At 32.7% G+C, this 5,624-nt stretch overlaps 1 pseudogene; it reads right to left on the bottom strand.

Moving 5' to 3' along the window:
• Positions 1–2,683: 2,683 nt before the first annotated feature.
• On the bottom strand, positions 2,684–5,164 carry LOC101962833 (olfactory receptor 4P4-like; annotated as a pseudogene).
• Positions 5,165–5,624: the final 460 nt, after the last annotated feature.

The raw sequence follows: 5,624 nt of genomic DNA, 5'->3' as shown, positions 1-5,624 counted from the left end.
AGGAAAGAAAGATGAAAAATGGTTGCTAAGTGTCAGGAAATTTGAATCCTACATAATAAGTTAGGCAGAATCTGATTAAGAAAACAGGAGGAGGCTAGAGGGAGAGGAGGGGGCATTAGGATCAAAGATGCGAAAGTGAGGTGGCCATAGTGTGAGTTCAGAAGAAATCAAACTGCTAGTTCACCTAAGATCTGCTAATGAGTGGCTGGACAGGGCTAAGGACTAGGAACTGTTTAAAATCTACCTGTAAGTTCCTTTGCTCAGTTGAGATGTTTGTTTGTATATTCTAATTGAATAAAGAATTTAGAAGTTCAGGAGTTGAAGCAAGTGAAAGTTGTGTCCAACACTAAATTCCTCATTCAGGAATCAAGAAGGATTCAAGGGAGATCTGAAAAGTTTACATGCTATCGTATCCTGGCTGTATGATTTCCAGAATGATATTATAAAGTGTAAATTGTTCAACCCAGTCCCCTTTTCATTTGTAATAAATTCAGGAATATTTTAATTTCATAGAATCAACTTCCTCATAACTTTTCAGGAAATCCACATTAAGCATTATCTCCTTGAGTTAGGGTAAGGAAAATAAGGCATTTCCTGCCAATAGATAATTATAAGATAAAAAATCAACTCAAGAAACAAAACAAAACAAGGTGTTAGGAAGCAGGGGAAAATATGGGTCTCCAGATGTCTTGAGAATATAGTGGCATAAAATGTAGAAAATATTTTTTCACGTGACATTTTAAAATTTTTAACAGTAGTTTCAGCTTTAAGGAAAAATTGAGCAGAAAGTCCAGGAAGTTCCCATGTATGTCCTTTATTATTCACATTTTCCATCATTAAATTATTAAAGTAAATAAGCCAACATTAATATTGTTAATAACAAAATCTATAGTGTACATTAATTAGGGTTCACACATTGTGCATATTCTCTGGGTTTTTTAAAAATATATATATATATATTTTAGTTGTCAATGGACCTTTATTTTGCTTATTTATATGCAGTGCTGAGAATCGAACCCAGTGCCTCACACATGCTAGGCAAGCGTTCTACCACTGAGCGGCAACCCCAACCCTATTCTCTGGGTTTTGACAACTGTATGATTGCTTATTGCTTTTTTAATGCCAAAAACGTTTCATTGTTTGAGTGTACTATATTTGTTTTCTCATTTACCTACTAAAGGACATGTCCTCATCATGAAAGTCTCCCACACAGTAGCTTCACTACCTTAAAAACCCTCCGTGCCCCACCCTTGCAGCCCTCTCTCCACTGAACCCCTGAGAACCACTGATCTGTTTAATGTCTCCTAAGTTTTGCTATTTTGTTTGTTTATTTTTATGTGGTGCTGAGGATTGAACCCAGGAACTTGCATGTGCTATGCAAGCGCTCTACCACTGAGCCACAACCCTAATGCCATTAATATGTATTCTTCAAGAAAGACACATAAATTGTTTAACCTATAAACCCATAAAGGAAGTGTTGTTGTTTTCCTTTACCATAAAATGCCAATTTCACACATACAAAAACGTCATTTTTAAAATGTTCCCCTCAAACATTTAGACTTAGCCAAATTTATTTAAAAAAAAAACCCTTTAAATCAGGCAACATTTTGTTTTCATACTAACTTGACAAAATAGTAAATTACCAAGTTCTTAAATTAAAACCATTCTGTCATCTTTATTTTTTCTATATATAATCACTGAAGTGAGTGTGATTCCTGTATTTACATGTTCTAAAACTCTTCATTTTAGTTGTAATCCTACTCATAATCTTGTTCAATCTTTTCTCTCTTTATTTGCCCTTCCTTCTTTTCTGCATGGCTGCCTTTTTTTTTTCTTCTTCTCTCTCCTCTTTCTCTCTCTCTCTCTCTTTTTCCAGCACTGCAGATTGATTCAGTGCTTTACCACTGAATTACATACCATCCCTTTTTACATTTTAGTTTGAGATAAGCTCTCACTAAATTACCCAGGCTGTTCTCAAAGTAGTGACCCACTTATTATTTTCTAATTATTGACTAATTATTGTCCTATTAATTTCTGAAATTTCACACTCCATTTCATTTATCAGGTTTTTTTAAATGCTCAAATATAGAACAGCAATGAGTAAGTTACCAACATTCTGAGTAATTAATTTTCTGCTACCTTTGCTAGTAATGTTTACTGATGCTGGTCAGCAGAGTTGATGATCAGCAACCACTTTAAACCAATTTTATTATTATACTATTATTATATTGATTTCTTATATAATGGATTTCTAATGCCACTGAAGGTCTTTTAGGTAAAAATCCTATCAAAAATTAAAGCTCATTATTTAACTTATAGAGTATAACTTTTCATATGACACAGAGAACTTTAATAACATAGCCTAGCCACTAATCCTAAAATTTATAGTTAAAGTATCATTAAGGTTTTCTTCTTTATGTCATAATTCACTGCTCAGATTTATCTCAGTTACTGCATCCTAAATTATTATTACACATGTAACCCTACTCACACCATGTAATTAAACCACAAAATAACTACATTTCTGACTCATTTTTGCACAACTGAATTAGTATTAGATTATTAGTTATATTTTACTCCTAAACCTACTTATGTCATTCATAAAATGACACCAACAGTATAATTAAGCACCGAGATCAAGTTCTAGCTCCATGATTCTACACACATTCCTTGAAAATTTTATCTAGGATGTTTGACACCAGACTTTTTTCGTGACATTCTTCATCTCTGTGTTTCTCAAAGTATAGACTAAGGGATTGAACATAGGAGCAATGATGGTGTAAAATAGTGCAAACATTTTACCTTCTGGAAAAGTGGTAGGAGGTCTAAGATAGACAAAGATTGAAGGTCGAAAAATAAAATTATCACAGTGACATGAGACCCACAAGTAGAGAGGGCTTTGCGTCTTCCTAAAGCAAAATAATGTCTTAATGTGCACAGTATGATGACATAAGAAACAAACAAAACCGTGAATGTCACTAAGGTAACCATTCCTAAATTAGCAACCACAAGGACACCAGCAGTTCTGGTATCACTGCAGGCCACTTTTAGCAAAGGAAAAATATCACAGAAATAGTGATCGATTTTGTTAGGGCCACATAAGGGCAGCTGGATTGCTATAAACAACTGAGGAAAGGAATGGACAGCCCCACCAGCCCAAGCAGCTAGAACCAGGAGATTGCACTTTGCTTTGCTCATGATAATCAGGTAGTGAAGAGGTCTGCAGATGGCAACATAGCGATCGAAGGCCATGATTGTGAGGATGAAGACTTCGATGCTTCCAAAAAAATGTATGGCAAAGACTTTCAACATGCAGTTATCATAGGAAATGTTTTTCCTTTTCACAAGCAGGTCACCAATCAGTTTGGGTGTCACACATGAAATATAGCAGATGTCCATAGAAGACAAGTGGCAGAGGAAATGGTACATTGGCTGGTGAAATAGAGGGCTGCACCAAATAGAGATAAGGATCAGAAGGCATCCCACCAAAAGGGCAACATAACAGAATAAGAAGAGCACAAAACATAATGTTTGTATGCTCCGTTCATCAGAAAGTCCTAAAAGAATAAATTCTGAGACATTCCTCTGTTTTTCCCCCAGGTATCTCAGTTTGTCTCATAAAATGTGAGTTTAGTATCTGAAAGGAAAGAACATGTGAATTTGTTATGGCAAATTTATATACACATAAACAAATGCAATCATTCACAAATTCAAAATCTGTGCCTTTAAAATCACTTTGGGTGATGAAAAGATAATATAATTAAAATGAATCATACAGTGCAAAAAGAAATATTTCCAACTATACAAGTCTATTCTCAAGAAAAAATATTTCACCCATTTTCTTTTTTTACCCATTTTTAAATTTTCCTCCCATTATGACTTTAGTATTGTTGTAAGCCTTCCAAATACACATGTGCATATATATATATGTATATATATATATGACATTATGTATAAACATATATATGTATGTATATGTGATATTTTGTATAAATTGTATTATATAATCTATGACATATATTAATACAGATAAAATATATTTACATAAGCCTTACTAACATGTGTCCATGGATGTATATGTATTCATATGTAATATAAATAATAATTTATATAATAAAAATATTATATAACAAAATGAAAATAATTATCAGGTTTATTGTGCTCAAGAGTTAATAATGACAGGGGTTGGGTGGGGTTGTATCAGCAGTAGAGCACTTGTCTGGAATGTTTGTGAGGCACTGGGTTCGATCCTTAGCACCACATAAAAATAAATAAATAAATAAATATCCAACTACAACTAAAACATATTTTATAAAGTTAATAATAACAGAACTTTAATATTTTTTATTTATTTACCAGAATTTTCCTTATTTTCTTACAACTAAGGGGATTATAATGAGATGGTATTAGTAATAGATAGGTAGTTTACCTAAAACAGAATAAAGATTATAGTTAGAGAAATAGGTTGGTAAAAAAATTCTCCCATCAATTAGAGTATCCAAATTCCTGATTTTCAGTAAAGGAAGCACAGATCAAGAGAATCCAACTATATCTTTGGATCATAAAATACTGCCCTGTAGATATTATGGGACCAATATCCTGGTTCTCAAGCTATCCTGATTTAAGCTATTTGCATGCTTGATACTAAAGCAGAATAGGGTGCAATGTAGGGCAGCAGTGAGAGGAAATGCTTCAGAATCCTCATCTTAGCCTGCAAGAAGATGCAAGCTGATAGGTTACCACACCAATCAAGTTGTCTTTCTGAGTATTTACATGAATGTATCTAGAAGTTAATATAAGCATGTGACCCAACATTCTTTTTTGCCTTTTATTGATACATCATATTTATAAATAAGAGGGAGGTTAATTTTGGCATATCCATACAAGTACATAGCATAGCACGAGCAATTTTATTCCTCAATGCCTTTTCTTTCCTTCCCTCTGCCCCAATACCATACCAATAACTTGAGGTCTCCTATGTTTGTTAATTATTTAGTATTCTAATCAATTCTGTGTAACTTTTTGTTTTTCAACTTAGCAAAATATGCATTTCTTAAATTCAGATTCTGACTTGTTTTGTGGTCATAATGGATATTTTACTCACAAAGGCTCTTAAAATGTCATCCATGCTCTCATTATCACTGCTGTTTGAGGGAAAAGGCATGTTGAATACAATCGGTGAGAACTGCTGTAATAAGCCATAATATTAACTTGATCATAGCTTTTCAATTTTTAAACTAATTGTCATCATAAGTTGTGACAGTATAATATTTCATATGTGCATTTGTTTCATATGTGGCTAGAATTCTGTCAACAAAGTGATTGAAGCATAGAGAAATAAAAAAAACAAACAACTAGATAGTGAAGTGTTTTGACTTAAATAGTTATTCTACAACTATTAATATCTGAATATATAAAAATAGCCAAGTACCTATATGTTTACAATATTCAGAGATTATACAGTAAGTAGACTTTATCCTTATAATTAGATTATTTTCATTATTAAAATAGTTATCTAGGATTAGAGTAAAAATTAAAATCAGAGTAATCCTACTAATATTTTATGAGAAGTTAATCACCCAATATAAACATAGATACTGTGTAAATATTATTTTCATTAGTTT

The sequence above is a fragment of the Ictidomys tridecemlineatus genome, chromosome 4 (assembly GCF_052094955.1).
Source record: "Ictidomys tridecemlineatus isolate mIctTri1 chromosome 4, mIctTri1.hap1, whole genome shotgun sequence".
In the NCBI taxonomy this organism is placed as follows: Eukaryota; Metazoa; Chordata; class Mammalia; order Rodentia; family Sciuridae; genus Ictidomys; species Ictidomys tridecemlineatus.
The sequence above is the reverse complement of the archived record's forward strand: the minus strand, read 5'-3'. Positions and strand labels throughout refer to the sequence as shown.